The sequence below is a fragment of the Nannospalax galili genome, unplaced genomic scaffold (assembly GCF_000622305.1).
Source record: "Nannospalax galili isolate Female #2095 unplaced genomic scaffold, S.galili_v1.0 scaffold216, whole genome shotgun sequence".
Lineage (NCBI taxonomy): Eukaryota > Metazoa > Chordata > Mammalia > Rodentia > Spalacidae > Nannospalax > Nannospalax galili.
In genome coordinates this window covers 1,607,328-1,631,391 of record NW_008339003.1, presented here as the reverse complement: position 1 = coordinate 1,631,391, position 24,064 = coordinate 1,607,328, and the positions used below count along the sequence as shown (strand labels likewise).

Sequence of the window (24,064 nt, the reverse complement as noted above, 5' to 3'; positions counted from 1 at the left end):
TTTTCCTTTTTCCAATTTGTGTGTGTGTGTGTGTGTGTGTGAGAGAGAGAGAGAGAGAGAGAGAGAGAGAGAGAGAGAGAGAGGTTGCTAGGATATAACACAAGGCTTCATGTGTACTCTAACCCTAACCAGCATCCCCTGACCAGTGGCATGGTTCTATTTTTATAATATCTACATTAGTAAAGATTTTTGTGAGAACAAAAGCCCTTAGTACTGCTAATAAATATAGAGAATGCTGTTTATTTCACCTTTACCTTATTTCCAATTTCATCTACTTCATCAACTTAAATTAATATCCTTAAAATTTTAAAATAATTTATTAAGGCTCCATTCACCCAACTAAAGCAACTATTTCAAAGTAAATAATTTATTGGCACTTACTATATCTAATTAAAGTCATTTTCATCAAATAAGTATGTTGCTCCCATTCCTCCTTTGCTCCAGGCTCTGGCACTGGGCATTCTATCTCTAGGTATTGATCTATTTTGGCTATTTTAAATAGCAAAGTCATACCATATACGCCCTTATCTGCATAGCTCCTTTTCTTTAACATACTTTATTTAAGATGTAGTACAGAATAGAACTCTGCTGCATTTTTATGACTGAATAGCATTCTATGCATATACACTGGGTATTTATTTATCACTGGGCATTTGAAGTGTCTCCACTCTGGAGCTATGTGAACAGTACTGCTGTGAACACCTAGATGTTGATATTTGACTACTGGCTTTCAGTCCTTTTGGGCATACATCTGGGGCGTAGCAGTGGAGCTGAAAGGCTGTAGGCGAGACAAAACAATATGAAACACCACAAAACTGTGAAGAATGTTTTGAAGAAGTGTCGTGCTGTTTCCCCAGTTGCTTTGCATGATCTACAATTTCAATGTCTATAATTTTAAAATTCATAAGTTATTAGGATGTCTACCCAAATGCTTATTAAATAGGAATGAAAAACTCAAAAAGTTTAGAGTCTACCTCAGTAGACCACTTTAACCCCATAGGCAATGACTGGAATCAGGACTGGGGAGACTGGTGTGAAGGACCTCATATGAAGGGTCAGTTCAGCTTCCCAGAGTGGGAAGGGTCTGCAGTTGTAGGATGCCTTCTGTAGGCCTGTGGCAGAGTTGCTGCTGTTTAACTATAGTGTCTATTGCTAATGCAGCCTCTATTGTTTTTCTGCCATTATAGAATGACACTCAAAGTGATAGGGACACGATCTTGAGTGCAGCACATGATGTGTTGTTTCCAAACATAATCTTCCTTGACTCAGCACTTAATTACTGCATTTCAACTTCTTTCCTTGAGAGGTCTGCAGACTACATGGTATCCCCAGTGATCTTGGTTCCCTGCAGAACTTGAAGATAATACCCAGTTGCTAAGGTCACCACGTACTTGAGGCATAGAACACGGAAAAAGGAAGCTGGTATAGTTCTGGAAGCTTTGGCCTTGATGGCTGGCATTCATAGTGCTGGAAGGTGCTGTTCCCACTAGTAGAGGAGAAAAGCAGTCATCAGTCTTATCCAGCTGTGAACTCTGTGAGCTGCAATAATGACTGGCCTGGGAAGATATGCCCATGGTGCAAGAGTGGCATGAAGGACAGAGGTTTAACTAACCACTGGATTTGTGTTGGGGACCCTGCTGCTAAGGTTGTAGTCCTTCATGTCCGGATAGCTCTAAGGGGCTCCGCGCTATATGGAAGGACTCCCTTTCTCAGCGGGGGCCTCCTGCTCTCTGCCTAACTTACCTGGGAAGTGCCACCAAGCGTGGATGCCTGACCTTATCTGGAACATGACCTTTGGCATAGTTACCTACAATAAAACTACCCCCAGGTTTTTTTCTATATGATAATTAGGCATTTCCCTATAGTCGGATGATAGGATCCCCTTACAACATGTAAATAAAGCATACTATGAGCACCTATCAGCTGAGGCTTTGGCTGCTGCCTCCACATTATATTTTCCCTAACCCCCACTGAATAAATGGAGCTGTATCCCTAAATCTGGAGCTGTATCACTGAATCTGGAGCTGTATCACTGAATCTGCCTCCCTGGAAGGGCTTTCTTCTGTCAGTGATCACTGGCCGTTCTGACCCCGTTCATCGCTTCTGCTACCTTTGTCCTCATGGACTGGTGGCCAGTGACCCACAAGGGGAGGGAGAGGCCCCAGAGATTTGGATTGGAAATAAGGCCTGCTGCATAAAATGAAACTCATATCTGGCCCTATTATCGGGGTCAAGAACGTGTGGCTAGAGAGGTCGTACGTCCTAGGGGAGAAACTACTACTACTACAATTATTATTATGCAAAATGAAGATAGTTTTAAACTGATTTTTAATGATTTATCATTATACCCATTATACCCATAAATTAGCGTATCTCTCAGCCCTCATCAGAGAAGCTTTCTCTTTTGCTCTTTTTTTTTTTTTTTTTTGGTTTTTTTGAGACAGGGTCTCCCTATAGCCAAAGCTGGCCTGGACTCACTATGGAAATAAGGCTGGCCTCAGACTCACAGAAAGACTGGAATGCTCAGCTGTAAATGGGACACCTTTATTATGATCTGTCCTCCCAAGGTTTGGGAGTCATTGTGGAAGAAGGGATGGATAGATTGTAAGGGCCAGTGCCATTGGATGACAAAAAGGAAACAGTGTTTTCTGGACACATCTGGGCAGTTGCACGCACGAATCTATAGCAGTTGTGATGGCATGCACAAGACTGGCTCAAACTCAACCCAGGCAAAACCCCATTATGGCAAGCAGAGGTGGGTGAGGTGTCCCACCCCTCTCTGAGGGGATAGTGGTGAGTCATAGCCTCTGAAGAGAATGTCAGTCTTCTGTAAGAGACTGGCATCTGGTAGACAGCCATGCTCCAGGTGATGACCACCGACCCAAGAGTATATGGGCAACACAAATTGATTTTTCTTTTTTCTTTTTGTTTTTTTGTTTTTTTTAAAAGAGGAGACAAGTTAAAGAAATGGCTCAGTGATTAAGAGTACTTGCTTCTCTAGCAGAGGGCCCGAGTTTGGGTCCCAGCACCCACAAACCAGCTAACACCTGTCTATAACTCCAGTTTCAGGGAATCTGATTGCCTCTTCTGGCCTCTATGGGCATTGCACACACAGGTGCACTTGCATACATGCAGGCAAAAATACTCACACATAACACAAAATAAAATAAAATAAAAATTGTAAAAAGGATGTAATGTTGAGTTGATAGGAAGAGTGGCCTGGGGAGAGTTGGGGACGTGAATATAATCAGAATATACCGTATGGGACTGGAGAGGTGGATCAGCAGGTAATAGTACTGGCTGCTCTTACAGAGGACCTGGGTTTGATTCCCAGGGCCCACACGACAGCTAACAACTGTCCATAACTCCAGTTCCAGGGGAATCAAACACTTTCTTCAGATCTCCGCAGGCATTGCACAACATGGGTGCACTCACATACATGCAGAGTATACATTTTATGTGCATTTACACATAAAATAAAAATAGTAAATAAAATATTTTTTCAGACAAACAAAATATACTCTGAAATTCTTAAAGAACTAATAAAACTTATTTAAAGAAAAACAAGCAAAAAAAGAGGTAAGAGGCAGCTCAAAGGTATGCTTGCCTCAAGAGAGATAAAGGAGCTTGAGTAGGAAGCTAGATTAACTTCTTGTACCATTAAGAAAACAATTGCTTTAATATTTCTTTTAAATGTTTCAGCCAATAATTTATGTAAACTCTGATCTTGACCTGATTTAACTTCATTGTTGAGTTGTAAAGAGTACTGGACCTAGCAATAGATTAGTTTCTGTAAGTCACTGATATCTGCCCCTCTTTCTGCCCCTCTTTTCCTGGGAGGCAGGTGCAAGAGGATTCTGTTGTTCCTCCATTTAGCCCCATTCTTCAGTAAGTTTGTACATTTGCCTCTGGTCCAGAACAGTGTAACTGCTCTAAGCCACCAGCTCCCCAGAGTCTGAGACACATCCCAATACTACTTGCTCCATATTATTATTTTTCATGTTCCCGCATTCCTTATGCACATATCTACGAAGATCAAGAAGTCACTTGTGGGACTTTAAAAATATAAATCAAGGGGGAAACTGGGACAACCTGCTGCAGAGTAATCTAGATACAGGCAGGTTCCCCATGGTGAGGTCATCACTCACTCCAGCTGTGGAGTTTGAGCAGCAGCCTCAGTAATGCAGGTGAGATAAGAACCTTGACCTCATTTTTACACTCATCAAGATGACAGTTTTCTTATTTAGCTATTTTCTCCTAGTGTGTGAATTTTCCCAGAAGCATCTACTTGTGATCTCTGATGCCCAGCACCATACCCTATTGGAATAATGCTTCAAACCACCATGAGAAGAAATTCCTAAAAGCATCTAGAATTTTTTTTTTACTAAAGGAGAATTTTCTAGAATAGCACAAATATAAGTATATATTTATATCTCTAAGAGGGAGGTTCTAGAAACAGTGAAGACAGGCAGAGATGGCCACCTTCCAAACCCGCCACTCAGGCCCCTTATCCCTAACCTCCAAACTGGCCACTCACCTTGCTTCCCTGGGGCATTAGAGTTCCTGCTTCTGTATCTAGTTAATTTAGGCTGGAGGTGAGGACAGGGACCAGAGGAGCACAAGCTCAGCTTGTTCATTTTTTTTTAAAACTTTCTTTGCCTTTTACAAAGGGACTTTGCTGGATCCACCAGTCCCTGGATTGGTTGTTGGATCCACAGCTTCCCTGCTGCTATTGTGACTGGTCTCTTCTTCAGGCCCAGAGGTTTCAGGAGTTGTTGAAGGGCGTTAACTGATACCAATGTTGTTTTAAATATCATTGTGTATTTCAAGTCTCTCCTCTTCCCCTTTGCATTGTGAGGGATGTAGAATAATGAGGCATTACTAAGCCACATAATGGCAATGCTTGAAAGAGAACAGACTGTCTCTTAGCATCCCTTTTAAGGTCAAGAGTAGACCCAAACTGATGAGAACCTGTTCCTTCAGATTTCTCTCAAAACTGTGCTCTCCAGAAAGGATTTTGCTTATTCTATATTGAAACAGTATCTCCAGCATGAAATTGGGCAGTAAGTTGAATCACACTTATCAGAGAATTTTGCCACTTTATCCCTAGACCAAGAATGCCACACAGAACTATAGACAATCCTCAGCTTCCCCCACTGTTTGAAATGAGAAAAACACACTGTTTGTAGCACTTTGATATATGAAATCATGCATATATGTTTAAAGAGGTAAGGTGGGGTCCTGACAGATTAAGATCATATGACCAGGTGACCAGGTCATAAGCACATGGCTTGCACATGGCTCAGTGAGCTTGTTTTTATTAAACAGTAACTTTTTAATTTCTCCAATGCAATGGTTATGACAGATGGGAACAGATTATACACATACCCATCCTGCAGCAGCTTTATATTTATTGTTACAATCAATGGCAAATTCAGAATAGTAGAATTAAGACTGAACTCAGTGAGCTAAGATACCAAGACCGTTTTTCTTTCCCTAGTATGGAGAATTTTAGGCTTGGAAATGTGATCATGGGAGTACTTCTTTCTTCCTCCCTCCCTCCCTCCCTCCCTCCCTCCCTTCTTTCTCTTCCTGTCCTAGGAGGAAGCTGCTTACTGGCTTGCTCCCCTGGCCCCTGTTCAGCCTGCTTTCTTATGCAACACAGGCCCACCTGCCCAGGGGGTGGCACTACCCACAGTGTGCTGGGCCCTCCCACATCACTCATCAAGAAGATGCCCCTCAGACATGGCCACAGGCCAGTCCAATAGAGGAAATTCCCCAACTGAGGCTCCCTCAACCCAGGTGTGTCAAGTTGACACTAAAGCATCCAACACACTTCCTTTTTTCCCCTCTCTTTCTTTTCACGCTATCTTCTTTCTAAACTCACATCACTGACTCTGGAGAAGCGAGGAGCAATCTCCTATGCTGAGTACATAAGCAAATACAGGGACACATCTTTATGTTCTTTCCCCTTAAGAAATGAGACTTTCTTTTCCTACTGTTCAGCTAGTGTTAAAGACATGAGGACACAGCACATAAAATATAAAGAAAAGGAGCGATCCAGTCCCCTTTAGATAAGCAAATGGTTGCAGGGATTTTACTCAGCTTAGAGAGCCAGACCAACATGCTGTGGCCTCATTTATATCCTTGAGAGGACCTCAGGACAGAGTGTTTTATTTGGCTTCATTTCTACCAGCAGGACAAAAAACAAGAGAAACATTATCAGCTCAAAGGGATTTTTCAGGTCTTATGGATTAACCACTGAAAAGAAAAACAATTTTATTAAAAGTTCTTCACTTTAACCATCTTTATAAAGGATCGATCTGAACTATAGATTCTAAGAGGTTTTAAATTAGATGGCAGTACCATTCATCTCTATAAAATCAACCAGTCAGAGCATGAAACTCTAAATTCCTTTGGAAAAATAATGTTATTGTACATTTGGTCGAGTATTTCTATACTAAGAATATGGGAAAAAATGCATGATATAATTGAAAAATAAAATGACACAATTTAAAATTCAAATGAACAATGTCACTGTGTCTAGTTATTTCTGTTGCTGTGATAAAACATTTACCAAAACAACTTGGGGAGGAAAGTGTTTCTTTCACCTCACAGCTTACAGCCCATCACTGAGGGAATCAAAGGCCGGAACGTGGAGGGAGAGCCTGAAGCAGAGCCCGTGGAGGAGCTCTGTTTCCGGCGGGCTTCCCTTACTTCACTCAGCTACCTCTCTGATTCAGCCACGCCCACCTGCCCAGTGATGACTGCCCTCCCACAGTGGGCTGGGCAACTAGGAAAGGGCCTCTGCAGGTCAATCTGATGGAGAAAATTTCTCAGCTGAGACTCTCTCTCCTCAGTTCAACTCTAGTGTGTGTCAAGTTGGCAAAAAACTAACCAGCATACATCTTTTTATAATTCTTCCTACACCTGCTAGACACGTTTTGTTATAATTTGCTAGGAAAGACAGGATAACTCCTTCATTGTTAGCATTCATCTAACAGTTCTCAAAATAAATGGCCTTCCTAGCACCCTCCAAAGGGAGGCAGGACACCCTTTTCCACCTTCTGTCTCCAAGCTCTGAGACATGCCCTCAGTAGCTCTGAACCTTTCATAATGATATATGGGTCTCAAATGTCCCTTCTCTACTGGAATCAGTTATTTTCTCGAGGAGTCCTACTCTTCAGAGAGTGAGATCTCAACATCATCTCTAGGACCTGATCATCCATAGCTTATTGCAATTTTTTTAATTGTTGCAATTTATTTGACTTTAGGACCAAACTAGAGTAATTTAGATCAATGATTTCCATTTTGTTTTTCCTTATGCATGCCTATAAGTAAAATGGACTCATGGTCCTCTCTCATTCTAAGTATATTTGTTCATTTATGAAGAACATACAAATAATATTCTATTAATTTTCATTTAAAACAAAATCCCAAAATGGAAACAGAGCTTTTGTAATCTTTTCTTGTCACATATAAATACACTGTGTTACTGGAATGTGGAGTGTGGAGGGAAGACTGGTCTAGTCTGTGAAGGTCAATATCATATGTCATAGTTTACAGAACACTTCGAAGCTTTCACCTGCATCAGATAATATTCTTTTGCCCATCACACATACTAAAGATCTACTGATGGTTCACTTTTTTATTTGATAAAATTGTGAAATGCTTCACCGAAAAGACTATACCCTACCACAGAGACACCTATTCCTCTGTGTTTACTACTTCCCTTTTCACAAAAGCCCAGAAATGGAAGCAACCTAGATGTCCATCAATTGATGAATGGCTAATAAAAGTATGGCACAGTTACATAATGGATATTATTCAGCTGTTAAAAAAATGAGAGACTAGAGAGATGACTCAGCAGTTAAGAGCACTAGCTGTTCTTGCAGAAGACAGGGGTTTGCTTCCCAGCACCCACATTGCAGTTAACAACTGTCTGTAACTCCAGTTCTGGGAATCCAATGCTTTCTTCTGTCCTCTGCCCAGATTGCATGACACAGGTACACTTACATACATGCAGGCAATATATGCACACACATAAAATAAAAGTAATAGATGAAACATATATATTTTTTGGTCTTTTGAGAAAGGGTCTCCCTGTAGCCCCAGCTGGCCTGGACTCACTGTGTAGACCAGGCTGGCCTTCAACTCACAGAGATCCACCTGCCTCTGCCTCCCGAGTTCTGGGATTAAAGGCATGTGACACCACTCCTGGCCATAGATAAAAATATTTTAAAAATTAAAAAATGAAATTATGAAATTTGCAGGTAAATGGACGGAATTAGAAACAAGCATCCTGAGTGAACTAACCAGAACCAAGAAATACAAATGTCATATGTTCTCTTCATGGCTGGATGCTAACTTTGAATTCTTAGATATTCATGTTTTAATTGGAAAATTCAGAGAGTCCAGGAAAATAATAAATGGCCATGGTGGGGAGGTCATGGGGGAGAAGTAGAATGCAGTGATATAAGGGGAGGGGATAACAGAGTAGGAGGCCTTAACTGGGGTGGGGACCAGGAACTCAGGAGGGGTGATTAACACTAAAGGCCTTAAAAAAAGCCATAGGAAACCTTACTGCTACAGAAGCTCCTTAAAGTATATACATATGCACTATTAAAAGGGATTAAAAGGAGTTACCTCATAAGAGAGGGGAATTGCCCATACTTGACATCATAAACTGGCAAAGTTAAAGCCCAATGGCAGGAATGGCTCCTTCTTTTGAAGCTGTTGACCAGGGATCCTACAAACCCTCAAACAATACTGACTATTGGCTACGCACCAGAGCTTGACAGTAAGACCCTACTGCTGAGGACACTGCGTACAGTAGTGTGGCCGCTGGCTGTAGCTGCTCTCCTCTGGCTATGGCCGCTCTCCTGCTCTCTTAGTTCCTCCGATCAGTCGTCCGGTCCGGACCCCAGGGCTGGTGAGGAGTCTGCGCCAGCTTCGCCGTATTCAGACGCAGGAGACCAGGTTCAGTGACACAGATCTGCTTTATTGCAAGAAAGTACAGGCTTATATAAGGGTAATAGTCCAATCACAACACAGCATATGGGATCCCTATTAGCATGGCAGACTAGTATCCTATTACACTCTAGCGGGCCAGATGCCCCATTAGAATCACTGCATTCCAGCATGATAGGTATGTAAGGCAAAAGGCAAAATCAGTCACAAGATTTTCCACAACACAGGAGCTGTAGAACAAGCTAGGAGAAATCAAACTGGCACTGACTTCAGAGTTTCATCTCTAGGGGCTAGCGTTTATAGTGCTGGAAGGTGCTATGGAAGAGAAAAGTAATCACCAGCCTTACCCAGCTGTGACTCCTGTATGCTTCAAACGGTGGCCTGGCAAGATATGATCTCTGGTGTAATAGTAGCACAAATATTATGAGAGTAACCAACTCCCCTCTAATTGGATTTAAGGTCCCTTCATAAGCTGGAGCCCATAGCTGACACTGATATCAGGCCTAGGAACCTGTGCCTAGACAGGACACAGGCCGTAAAGGAGACCCTAATATGATTATTTTGCTAAATAGATATAGTATTAAGCTAACTCCTAATGACTTATTATTATACCAGCAGATTAATCCGTCTCTCATCTCTCAACAGAGAAGGTCATTTAAGCTGCAGATGGTGATTAGCACAGAAGCCCACAACTGGCCAACGTGCAGAGAACAAGAGAGTGTAGAATGGCTATTCCTTAATTGGACACCTATAGCAAACTCTGATTCAGGGATCACTGAGGAAGAGGGCTGGGAATATTGTAAGGGCTGGAGGTGTTGAATGACCACAAAGAAACAGAGTTTTCCAGACAGCTGCAAAGTTATACATATGAACTCACAGCAATGGTGACAGCAGGCACAAGACCCACACAAGCTCAAACCACACGAAATTCCAACATATAAGTGGAGAAATTGCTAGGAAGCCCCAGCCTTAGCTGAGGAACTATCAGTAACCCATAACTACTGGGAGAGGGAGAGTTAGTTTTCTTTAACGGTGTGACACTAAATAAGTTAACCAGGCTCCAGTGGATGGACACACACCAAAGGACATTTGGGAACACAAACTTGACAGGAGAGGCCTTAGTGTATATAACAGAGTACATGAAATCTGTCAAAGAAAGTGTATAAGGGGTTCAGATGGGGGGGGATCTAAATATCAAAATATATTGTAGGAACTTCACAAAAAAACAATAAAAAATTTCTCAGGTAAAAACATAAGGAAAGGAATTGTGAAATGCCGAATAATCCTATTCAAACATTATTTCAGACTTATAAGTCCATTCAAATTCTTGAGTATAGCTGGTGATTTGACTATTCTGCCTAAGTATTTGCCTGTAAGTCATAATAAAGCATTACCTGTTTATCGCTGTCTAATTAGTACTATTAAATATATGGGTCCTTTTGTTCTTTCAAATCCTAGTCCTTAACTTTGGCTAAAAGCATTGATTTTTAACATCCTTGGAATTTAATGCAATGCAACTTTTGACCAAACTGAACACTGACTTCAGGAGATGCCAAATATCCACTTATGATTATGGATGAAAGGCCCCTATAAAACAGTGCTTGAGGCTTAATGTTGTAGTGGTGTGATGCCACATTGTGATGATGCCCAGACAAAGCCAGCCTGAAGCTTAACACCCACTTCAGCTAAGAGTGGAACCTGAGCTACTCAGAGCTTGTTCCTTTGGATTTCTCTCAGAAATATGTTCTTGAACAAAGGCCTTGCTCTCTACATCCAGGATCACAGGGGAAATGAGGAACTTACCTTATCGAGAATTTTGCTCTTTCTAATCCCTTCTGACCCAGAATAGCACACCACACACAACCACAAACAGATGTTATCAGTCTAATCCTACCTGTTGCTTGTAACATAAATAGAATAATCTCTTGCTTTCAATGAATATTTGCTTCTTACAATATTCAATATTTTTACAACATATACCTATATATCCATACAGTATTTTGGGTCAAGAGCAAGGAAGGGTCATGAGGGAATAATACTGTATGTTTAAGTTACAAGAGGAGCCCAAGGCTTAACTTCTTTACATTATAAACAAGCTGAGGTAGTGTTAAATCAACTTAAAACATAAGATTAACTTTTTGGTTACAAAGCTAGGTAATAGTCATACCCACATTGTTATAAATTGGTATTTATTATAATAGAAATATCTAACTAATGCCATTGTGTGTATGGAAACCATTATCAGAAGAAAGTATATTTTTCTTCAGTGTTTTAAAGCCCATCACTATGTCTTAGTCCAGAGCAGTTTATTCTAAAAAATAGATTTCTTGTTGCTATATTCCTAAAATAATAAACTAGGCTTTTGTGGTTTAAGTTGAATGGTACCTAATCTTTACTTTGAATATAAAATACAGTTGTGGTTAAGAATCATATTTTCTATATTAATGAAAACCATATTAGACTATTGTGATAATGAGCATCACTCATATTTTTTTCTGAGTGATCCAAGGCTTAGAGAGCCATAAATAATCAATGTGTCAGTCAGCTGGCTATTACTGTGACAAACACCTACAAGAAACAATTTTAAAGGAAGAAAGATTTATTTGGACTCCTAGTATCAGAGTTTTCAGTCCAAGGTCACCTGCAGCCGTAACTTTGGTCTTGAGAGCAGGTAGACGATCATGCGGTGGGAAGATGGCAGAAGCTGCTCACTGATGGCAACCAGGAAGCAGAAGACAAGGAGCAGTGGACTAGAATGCCTCTTACAAGACATGCCCTGTGACCCATTTCCTCCAACAACCCAGACTCTTTTATCACTTTCCAGAAATATGATCATATTAATGAACTAGTAAAGGGATTAGTCCACTGGTTGGGTCAAAGCCATCACGATCCAAACATATCTCAGAAAGCCATTGACTGGCAGCCAAGCCTGCACACATCTACCTGGGGGTGACAGCTCATTTACAAACCATAGCAATCCTATACTCATTACTTTTTGTCTTTTGGATTCAATTGATTTTTTTAATCCCAGCAACAAATTAAGCGACTGTCACATAAAAGCAGCTGTTGACATTGCCTATATCAAAGACTTTCATATTAAACATGTAGACAATGAAATTTTAATGTTGCATACTTTTAAACATCAAAAAACATTTTTCTTTGGGTTTTTTCTTCAACCACTTAAAAATGTAAGAAGCATTCTCTAGTCCTCTGGTCCTAGATAAAAAAACAGGCAGTAAACTGAAATTGACAAGTGGGCTATTGTTTTTGTGATGCCTTTGCTTAGTTTATAAAATATACTCTAAAGAAGTAACGTATATTTGTTTGCTGATTTAAGGGATGCCATGGAACAAAAATTTTAGTCCTTCAGAGTAGGGGGGATTGTCTTAGTACAGATCACTTGATGGTCAAATTCAAATGTCTAAAGACTTTAAAAAGTTGGAACAGAATTTGATATCTTTCCAAGCTGAAATATAATATTCAGCTTCCTTATATAATTTCTTTGCCTTAAAAGAGCTCTTGTTCTCTACTTACAAGCATTAAGTGAATTATGGATTTAGAATCATACATGGGAATCAGTTGGAATGGTCAGAGATGCTAATTTTAATTTTTATCCATGCAGGAAATACAATTATATAGATCACTCTCTGAAACTTGTATTAATGATGACTAAATCAATTGCACTTTAATTTTTGCTTACTTTGCCTAATTTGCCTGTAACTAAAGCTTGTGAGACAAATATGATTATTTTACCATTTTTAGAAGATGAAATTAAGTAAAATTGAAACATTCCTCTGGTGGGCAAAGAGAAAGCCAAGAACCAAATTATTTTTCTCTGGATTCTAAACCTTGGTCTCCTGGCTCTAGACAACGCATATATTTCTTTGTGACCATGTATACAAGTTTATCCACATCCACAATATGTAAATAACATATTTAATCACTTTAAAAAATTACCTTTTACTTACTAGAAAAGAAATTCAGAAACATTAAGGTAATTTATTGTGTGATCACGAAATAGGTAAGGAGTCATTTCTCCTGTGATTTTTTTTAAACTTAAAAAAATTATTGTTTTTATTTTATGTGTGTGCGTGTATTGCCTGCATGTAGGTAAGTGCACCCAGTGTGGTGCAATGCCTGCGGAGGACAGAAGAGGCTGTCGGATCCCCTGGGACTGGAGTTATGGACAGTTGTTAGCTGCCATGTGGGTGCTGGGAATCGAACCTGGCTCTTCTGCAAGAACAACAAATGTTCTTAACAACTGAGCCATCTCTCCAGACCCTTCTCCTGTGACTTTTAAAGACTTTCTATTCAGGTATCTTGTGGTGCAGTGACATGCTGCAGTATTTCAGTGCATCAGCAATACAGAAACCAGGCAACCAAAACCCTCAAAACTTTCTTCAAAGAGACCTGTTATGTTCTTCCTTTCCTCTCCCTTTTCTTGTTTAGGAAATGTTGTTCTGAAGGAGTTGTTCTTATCAAGGAGTATTGGGATCAAGTCAATCAAAATCTAATGGACTAGAAAATGAGAAAGGAGACATGTGCACACAAGTGTACACAGTTCCTTCCAAAAATGGGAATATACTCTTGGAGATACTCTAGAAAGTACCTTGTGAATTCTGTTTCTAATTTTATATTGATAAGGAAATTGTCTTTATCTTTATTTATAAATGGCAATCCTGGGAGTTTTGCTAATGGGCAGCAGTTTTCATACTGAGCTATTACACATAAGTGCATCACAATATCCGTAGGACAAATGTGGTTAGCTCAAAAAACAGGAGAACACACAGTTCTGAATGAAGATACAAATTTCTTTGGGAGAACTTAGTGTCAATTTTGGAGTATTCTGTGAACATATGAATGTGCTTTTGGGGCTGTGATATGATGAATTTCTTACTGTGGACAGTGAAATCAAGCCCTTGGAAACTTCTGCTCTCAGGTGGGGTAACTCCCCTTCAGTCCCCGATACACTATTTTCTCTTAGAACTCAGACTTTGCAGTGCTGATCAGGAACTTGATTTGGAGTGTATTTCATCTTGTCATTTGCTCATAGTTGTGCTAGGCTTAGTGGTTAAGCTTCAGAGCTGTTCTTCCAGAACATCTGAGCTCACAGCTCACTGGTGGCTCACAATTTCCTTTAACTCCAGCTTCAGGAGATTTTTGATCTCTGAGGGCACCTTCTCTCACATGAACACATCCCCCTATGGAGATTATCTGAAAATAAATCTACACACACACACACACACACACACACACACACACACACACACACACACACGCAGGGTAGATACTTGGATACTTAAAACGGTCATGAAGACAAGGAGGGAAGTTGAGATGACAACACACACAGTCAGAAACTAATCACAAAAGGCACAGCTTAGAACATTTATACTGTGAAAAGGACATGCACATTATGGGCAGCAGAGAGCTGTAATCACTAAAAAGATCAGAATTAAATGTATTTTTCAGCAGGCAATACATTTATTCTTGTGGGAAATATAAACAGTTATTTCAACATTTTTGGCTTTCAGATATATGCACACAAAAAGCAAAAGTGCAGGAGCTGGCATCTAGTTTTGAATTTTTTATCAAGATTAAAAATAAATTAAGTGTCAAAAAGACCAAAAATAAATAAATAAATTAAGTAAATGCCTTTACTTATGGGAGTATTTTGCTTACATAGAGGGTATTTTAAAAATCAAGGCATTAAAATTTTTAGTACATTTAATTTATTTAAAAATCACTGCTGCGGGTGCTGGAGAGCTGGCTCAGTGGTTAAGAACACTGGTTGTTCTTGCAGAAGACCTGGGTTCAAATCCCAGCACCCACACGGCAGCTAACAACTGTCTGTAACTCCAGTCCCAGGGGATCTGACAGCCTCTTCTGACCTGGGTGGGCATTGCACGACACAGGTGCACTTACCTACATGCAGGCAATACATGCACACACATAAAATAAGTAAATAAATAAAATAAAATAAAAACACTGTATTCTTTTTCTTTTCTTCTCATTTCACCAAACACAAGAAAACTTAAGCTTTATTTGGTAACCACTGCTGTAAATTGCTTTCCAAAACTGTGGAAAGGGCCTGTGAGCCGATGGTCTATGTGTTGTATTGGGTTTCTATTCAGAAGAGGACATACAAGAAATACTAAGTTAAAGTTGTGCATCAACTTCCCAGCCTCGAGGGAAAGGGTGGTTCTCAAATAGATAAGCATTTGAAGCAGGATGTTTAGTAGATGATGCCTGATTATCTGTCAACCATGCTGACCTATTTTTTTGTTTTTTCAAGGAGTTGCACGGTATTTCCTAGTATCTTTTGACTATAGGTTTATTGAAAGATTATGCTTGCACTTTTAAACATTTCTATTTTCTTCCTCTCTTTCTTTCCTTCTTTCTTTCTCTCTCTCTCTCTCTCTCTCTCTCTCTCTTTCTTTCCCCTCCCTCCCTCCCTCCGTCCCTCCCTCTCTTCCTTCTTTCTTTCGATGTGTTTTGCCTGCATAGAAGCCTACCACATGCATTCAATGCCTGCAGAAGCCAGAAGAGGGCAGCGAACCCCCTGGAACCCAAGTTACACATGGTTTTAGCCACCATCTGAGTACTGGGAATCAAACCTGGATCCTCTGCAAGAGCAATCTGTGCTTTTAATCATGGAACCATCTTTCCATCCCCTGAAGCAACATATATCACAGAAAACAGCTTATTTGTGGCTCGAATTATGGCATATTCGTCTATGAGCTTGCTTGTATTCACCTTGAGATAACTTACATAATTAGGACTGCTCTATTTGCTCCCCCCAATCATGTTTTAAATTATCTTAATTACGACTCTTATGTTTATTAGAGGACTTGGTTCAGAATTAGGCAGCTTGGCTTATGTTTGCTGTGATGTATCAGGTCACGTGAAACATTTTTGATTTAGTCTGCTGTCTTCCCTCACATAATTATATGGAGTGTGGATACCTCTTGCATAGCTTTGGATTTTTCTCTCTCAACCTTTAACTTGGGAGAAATGATTCTATGAGAAAACCTATAAAATATAATCCACATTCATTTATTGCTGTTAACAGCAGTCCGTAAAGCACCCACATGTCAGCAGCAGCACCATGACGCTTTTAAGTGTTCAGATTCTTTGGAAAACCGATGAGGGCCTTTTTTTGACTGATATTATGCCAGCTTTCAGCAAAATTCCATGTGCGTGCTCACTAAAGACTGCATACGGATTTCATAAAGCGACGTAGCTGCCAATGTAGCACAGTAACGTTCTTCCCAATGTTACTCAGCTGTGCTGATGGATGGAACATGCTACAGCTGTCCTTGTGCCAGCATTTACTGCCCAGAGATGACTGTGATTGTGTATCTCTCCCAGATCCTTCAAACACCCAAACAGATCTTCTATCTGTAGTGTCACAAATTGGGGTTTAAAGGTTGAGGACGCGGTATGACAGATTTCAATATGATTGCTATTCTCAGAAAATCATGCCCCAGACTTGCGCATTTGTTCAAAGCCTAGCTGTGCCTGTGGTAAGTTGGCACTGTCATGCTGTTCTGACACACTGGCTCTGCCGTCAGTGATGCATTAGGAAGGAAACCCTGGGAAGCAAACCAGAGATGCATTTGTCCTTTAAGCTCTGAGATTGACGCAGCAGGTAGTGTATCTTAATTTAAATCCAAATGGGATCAATTGCGGATCACATTTCTTTTCCTTTCACATTTATCCTACAGAGTTGTTCTTAGGGGGAAAATGACTAGGTCTAGACCTTCGCCACTGGCTTTGCTAGTGGTATTTGAAGTCGAAAAGTCACTCAGCAATTATAAATAGAAGAGCTTCTGACAATGTATACAAATGCAAGAGTAGAAGTAATTATTATTGAAGTGTTGGCCATGTGCTCCTTCCTTTGCGCCTACGGGACAGTCATTCATTTCTCATTTATATTTCTCCTGTATAACAGCAGAAATTTCACTTTTGATTTCTGAGGAATCATGTGGTCTTAGTGTACAGGAATTTGGGGACAGTTTAATAACTAGAAGTTGTATAAAAAATGTAGTCAAAATTACTATAAATTGTAGAAACAATTTTTATCAAGATTATTTTGAGGGGCTGGAGAAATGGCTCAGCAGTTAATAGCACTGGCTGCTCTTGAAGAGGACCCAGGTTCAAATCCTAACAACCATCTGTAACTCCAGTTCCAGGGGATTCGATGCCCTCTTCTGTCCCCTGTGGGCATTGCATGACCTCGGTGCACTTACATACACACAGGCATAATACTTACACACATAAAAGAAAACTAAATTTAAAAAATTATTTTGAAAACAAAAGATTAAGGATGATAGGGTGTAATATGTCTTCCTTAGGCAGCAAAGACAACTAGCTTGGCTATTTTGACCATGGTGCTTAAAGATTTGCCATTAATTGAATATATTAAAACCAAAGGGGATATACTAATTTGCTAGTTTTCCTCTAAGAATTTTTTCAGTGATTTATTGACCTTGATTGAACATGGTCCTGGAGATGCAAAGGTAAAGAATTAGTGCCCTCCCTCAAAGCCATCATCTCTAGTGATAGAGGCAGATGTTAGCTAGAGATGAAGCATGTGATTTGAAGAACCCTAATCAAGGAGGTTGATGAAGTGAATTTTACTCTTGGAATTTCCTAGAATGGCTTCTTTTGTCAGCAGCGGGTTTTTATTCTTACCCTTCCAACAACATGATTTAAATTTCTTAGAGTAAATGTGTTTAGTTAGTAGTTTCAGAAATACCAGAAAATACGGTTTGGTGCAAAAGTTAGTGAAAATACTGACTTAGGAGCCCATCACTTAATCCTTCCAGGTCAAGTTGCTCACCAATAAAACCTTCCTCCTTCACACATCACTGTGGAGATCAAATGAAATATACTAAACAACACAAATGCTATATAAAATACAAAAAGAGGTTAAATAAAACTAAAAATCTTAGAAAATAGAGAAATCTATTGGTAAAAATCTTATAAATCTAGAAACAGTTCTGAACATTCTGATTTTCTCTTTACATGAAGAATAAAGTGTTCATGAGTCTGATGGCAAGGACTTTTAGCTTCATTGTTAAAAAATCTATCGCTATGAATCTTGTGATCTCAGTCTACGTAGAAAATTACACTGATTTGTATGTTGATATATGGTCTATATATCACTCAGTGGAATTATTCTCCCACTATCTTGTTTAACACTGCAAATTCTTTTAAAAATGTTTTATTTATTGTTTTTATTTTATGTGTATGCGTGTATTGCCTGCATGTATGTAAGTGCACCCGTGTCATGCAATGCCCACGGAGGTCAGAAGAGTCTGTCGGACCCCCTGGAACTGGAGTTACAGACAGTTGTTAGCTGCCATGTGGGTGCTGGGAATTGAACCTGAGTCCTCTGCAAGAGCAGCCAGTGCTCTTAACCACTGAGCCATCTCTCCAGCCCCTATTGCTGAAAATTCTTTGTAATATAATGAAAGTACAATGGTACTAAATTAAGAATCCAGTTTAGAACACTTGGTCTGTTACCGTGTTATTCTGTCTGAGTTGTGAATCATTTTCTCAGCAGCATTCATTCTGTTGACTACTTGGACCTTGAGATGCCATGTGGGTGCGAGCTCTCCTGTCCTGCACTGCAATAGCAGATCATGTGCTCCACCAAGATGGCTCAGTGCAGCTTCTCTGCACTATGGGATTCCTTCAGATAATAGAAACCTTCCAGGCATTTCTTTATGGGAATTATTTATGTAGGAACGACAGCCATGACTCTCACCGCCTTTTCACAGGTCCCAGGAGACAAGAGGTTCCTAAGAAGCATATAGCTGTGTCTGCATTTCCACAGAGCTGCTGCCAAGAATGCGCGTGTGCAGCTGTGTACCTGGGAATGCTCCAGATGCACAGAACTCTGCTTTGTAAAGATTTATAAGAAATGCATCGAATATGAACATGGCATATACATATGCTTTGGTGAGACACAAGTGGAACTTTTCCAAGCCTACAGGAATTGTGCAATCTAGATATTTGGGAATAGATTTGAGGAATGATATGAAGCATTAAGAAAACTGGAATTAGCAATGATTATTTCTAGATAAACTATACTCCTTTTAAAATAATTGCATGATATGTATTTAGAAGCATTAGTCTCTTATACATATGGTATCTGAAACTGATTTGCATTATTAAGCTATTTGGGGCTATTAGGTATCATTACAATAAATTTAAAGCTTTGAAAGACTTCAGTTATAAATATTAGAGCTTAAAATTTATTAGATTTATTCAGATAGATTGTTTATTAATTTAGTAAAATACAATTTGGTAATGCATAGTTTGAGAAGAAGCTCTTAGGTGACTGATAATGAATGTGACAGTGTGTGACTTAGCTGGGGGTTGTGCATAGCGAGTTCTGATTTTCCTGCCTCCTCTCAGATTTCTCCGACAGTATAATTTCAATTTCACATGTTCCCACACTGTCATTTGGAACTTATTGAGCATGACAGGCTCTGTTGAAGAAAATACTCCCAAAGGACACTCAAACATTTCTTTTGCTCCATCAAACTATCAACTTAAATATAAATTGTTTTCTTTTTATAGGCATGTTATGTAACAAACAGTTTAGTGGTCACATACTTTCTGTGATATATTTTCCAGTTGATAATCTAGGATGGTTTAAAGAGCTTATAGAATTTTTTTCTTTAATGCATGCATTTTAACATCTTGATGCAAACTCACCATAGAACAACTGAGGGCAGTATCAGCAATCCCAAATGATAATAAGAGTACATTGATGAAGAAAGTACATTTACCTTCTTGAGGTCTTCTCCAGGACAGGTATGAAACACCATGAGAGTTAGAATATTAAGTTTAGTGAGAAACAGGAATGTGGATGGTGGTAGAAATACTCCTGAAATTTTTAAAAATGTAAAAATATGTAATCTGAGTTTGTGTGTTCATGCTTTTATGAGGGACAAAGAGGGAAGAAGTGGCTAAAAACTTTCTCAATCATTTTGCAATAAAAAATTGTGTTGTAAATCTAATTAAGTGACCTTTAAACATAGCTAACAATCTGGAACTTATAATAACTTCTAACAAAGAAAGGACAGAAGTATGAAGAAAATTTCACAATTAGATGAATGTGGTAACATACTCTAGGGCCTAAGGAGGCAGAGCTTATTTATGCATCATGGTCTAGCTTTCCACATGATGCTCTACACGCAGACACAGGTATTTGTACACTTGTTGACCCTTCTTTGCACAGTTCATTGTTTGTTTGTTTTACTTTATTTTTATCTAGAGGATTGGTCTTTCTGTTTCCTTTGGAAGACTTGAAATATGAGAACTATGCACGGTGAGAGGATGAATTACTTTAACTGATTTCTTTTTGATAAATTAACTCAGTGTTGGTAAGTACAAACTAAGTCATTTGTTTTCTTTTGGCGCCATTCTGATATCTAAGACCCTGCTTCATACAGTGATCCATTTCAAAGACAAGGAGAGTAGTGAGGGGAATACCAGGCCATTTGACTCATCCTAGCTGTCACAATGGAGTATTTTCTTGGATTTATTCCAGTTCTCTTAAATTTGTTTGTCCCAAATGATCAAGTAAGTTGGAAAACACAGCATACAGTACATACTAGCTCACACATTGACTCCACGGCAGGACGATCGTTTTCCCGTACATGGACCTTGTGTTTTATGTAATTCTTAGAAATGGCCATTTCATTCATGAGTAGTTTCTCTTCCCTCAGTTTTCTTAGGTTAATTTTATTTGTTTTCTTCAACCATTCATTTACCAAGAAATCTTGTTGTTATACAATAATGTTTGGCCTTTTAATCGTACAATTGCTTTTCAATACTGCAGTTACAATGATGCTTAAAGCATAACAAAGATCTTCGATGTGGGGGGTACAATTCTCCATTATTACTATGACGAATTTGATATGAGGATTGGTTTAGGCTTCTTTTATTGATTACTATATGATTACTATGAAATAACTCATATGTATTGACAGAATGTGTATCATTTATTTGTACATGCCTGGTCCTATATATGACTACCAGATGAAACTGTTGTTTGTGTTGCTTAAATATACGGTCTCCTCTAAATGCCTATGTGTTTTCAAAGAGAAATAAGTGGGACTCTCTTAAAATGTTAGGAATTTTTCAAAATTTCCCATTATTTTCTTAGGTTTTTTTTCTTTAAAGAATTCGACGATCTATTTCACATACATCTGTACTTAGGGTTGTTGTGATTTCTTGGAACATTATGTCTTTTACCAATTAACACGTCATGTTATCTTCCTGTTAGTATCTTTGTCTCTTATTTGCCTCAATCAAACGTTATTTTGGTCAATATCTGCCTGGTCTTATTCTTCCTTATTTTGTGCTAACATTTATGTGCTGTGTTTTATACTTGACTTTGGTAAATGTAATGATAGTGAAGTTAATCCAATCTAAGAATCTCTATTTGGACAAGTTGAATTGATCTTTTATGTCGTCATTGCTAACTTGCTTGATTGCAATTCTATCACTTATTCTAGTTATCTTTTTATTACTGTAATAAACACTGACAAAAAAGCAACTTGGGGAAGAATGGGTTTGTTTGGCGGATGCGTCCTGATCACAGTTCATCACTGAGGGAAGCAGTAAGAACTCAGGGCAGGAACCTGCAGGTAAGAAGTGAAGCATGGACCACAGGAACACTGCCTACTGCCTCACTCCTCTGACCTGTGCTCAGTGTGTTTTCTTATACAACGGAGGACCACCTGCCCAGGGGTGGAACCACTCATGTTGTGCTGGACCCTCCCACATCACTCAACAATTAAGGAAATGGCCCAACAACATGATAGAGGCAATTCTCCAGGTGCATCTGAGTTAACAACTGAAGCCATCTAGTGTGGTAACCTCATTCTCTGTTTCCTAGATTTTTATTGTTTTGTCTTCTTATGCATCTGATTTTGAAGTTTCAACAGATCCTCTTGACTCAGTCAACTGATTCCATAGGATTACAGACAGTCATGAGCCACCACACTCTATGGTATGTGTATATTCTTCAGTGAAAATAGTCAATCTGTGTGAAGCCAGACATGGACAAGGTTGTGGAGGCAGCACTTACTTCACAAAGTCTGTTTCTGTAATAGAATATTTATTATTATTATTATTTTTATGTATTTGAGTGTATTACCTGCATGTATGTGAGTGCACCTGTGTCATGCAATGCCACGGAGGTCAGAAGAAGTCTTCAGAATCCCCTGGAACTGGAGTTAAGGATGTTTCATTGCCGCCATGTGGGTTCTGGGAATTGAATCCAGGTCCAATAGCATATTTTTAATTGATTCTTAATCACTTTTGTTTTTTTTTTTCCTTCATGGAGTATTTTTGTTTAACTTACATTCAAGTATGAGTTTGTGTTTAACACGTTTTGGGTGGGGTAGATATCGTGTGTAGTCCAGAACATGTAGCCTGAATATCTGCTTTGTGACAATGTCACATTTGTGACATTGTGCAGATTTTGTAAAAAATTCAGTTTTCCTTTTCAAGGAAGAGAGAGCCTCTCTCTACTTCCTAGATTTCTGAATAAACTCTATGTTCTACATTTCTGTCTTCTAATCTTGTATATATCTGGTCTATAATACTAGCTAAAATTCTGACTTATTTATGGAAAGCTCAACCTTTACTGGTATATATGGTATGATAGTCTATTTAACCCTGTTCACTTAATTATATATTAGAATTTCTTTGATCTATGTACTGTCTGTCTGTCTATTATCTATCTTTATAATCATTAGGCTTTTATTCTTACACATACCAAAAATGCTTTGGTCCTTCAATTTTGTCAGTACACTTTTAAATCCTTATTCATTTTTTGTCATAGATGAATACATATTAAATTTCATTATTTATATTTAAATATTTTTATCTTTTTGGAGGAAAAATATAATTTGGGTTTTGAATTTCATTTTGTTTCTGTATTTACAGGGAGTATAGGTGATTATTAATGTGACTGGTTTTAAAATTTATAGCTACAGGAATCATGGTTAATTCTATGTTATTAGGCTGAGAGCAGAGATGTGTATGTGTGTAGATATGTATGTATACATACAACTGTGTACAGGCACATACACCTACACATACACAACCACCAGTATTAGAGTGAAGGAACTTTCCAACTAATTTAGATAAAGGCATACATTCTTTAAAAATTATTACATTTGTTTATTTATTATTTTTGATGTGCATTCGTGTGCACATGTGTGTACCATGGCATTCAAATGGAGGTCAGAGGACAGAGTGCTAAGTTGCTTTTCTCTTTCTGCCATGTGGGTCCAGGGATCAAACTCAGATTGTCAAACTTGGCAGCAAATGCTTTTACACATTGAGCTATCTCTCTGGCCCAAGCTACAAATTCTTAATTGGAAGTAACGTGTTCACAAAGGGCGAGAATTCACAGTACAAATGTCATCTGAGCTTCCTTTAACTAATAGAATAATGACAATGACTTTTAACTGCCCAGCCTGTGAAGGTCAGGCCTCCTGTTCCAACGTTTGGAGCACTGCACATACATTAACAATGTAGGTGTGTTGGTTTCTGAAGGAATTTCTACAAACATTGGATTTCTTGGTTTATATAACAAGTTCACTGTGAATAAGGCCATGTGTTCACTTGGGAAGACATAAGATCACAGGTGTTTCAAATAATGTTTCAATCTTCAGCTTACAACTGTCCTGCCAAACCTGTTTCTCCACAGATGGCCCTCGAACTCTTAGTTATATGGTTATATGGCTTTCTGGGTAGTTTGCATAATGAGTTTGGTCCAAGTCCACTTGCACTACGTATCTCCTGTGAAGAGTGTAGGTGTCGAGGAAATAGTTGAACTGGACATCATTCATAGAATTACATCTTTTCCCTTTAGATGACAGCAATAATGATGACAAGGATGATGCTGACGACTGTTAGTGGTCCCAAAGTCCATGCCATTTGCGTAGTTTAAGAAAATAAAATATAGAAAAGTTCAATTTTAGACTCAGCATGCCGCAACAGTCAAATGAAATCAAATGTTCTTGTTGAATTTGAGACAATATGCTATTTATTTATTTAT

The 24,064-nt window shown here is 38.9% G+C and overlaps 1 long non-coding RNA gene across 1 annotated transcript in view; it reads left to right on the top strand.

Annotated features, from left to right (window-relative positions):
- The window catches only part of LOC115070506, a 32,700-nt gene extending 10,704 nt beyond the window's left edge, over nt 1-21,996 (top strand). The window contains exons 2-4 of the long non-coding RNA XR_003849660.1: nt 18,756-18,936; nt 20,261-20,369; nt 21,890-21,996. This is a non-coding gene — a long non-coding RNA (uncharacterized LOC115070506). The remainder of the gene's footprint in view (nt 1-18,755; nt 18,937-20,260; nt 20,370-21,889) is intronic.
- Nucleotides 21,997-24,064: the final 2,068 nt, after the last annotated feature.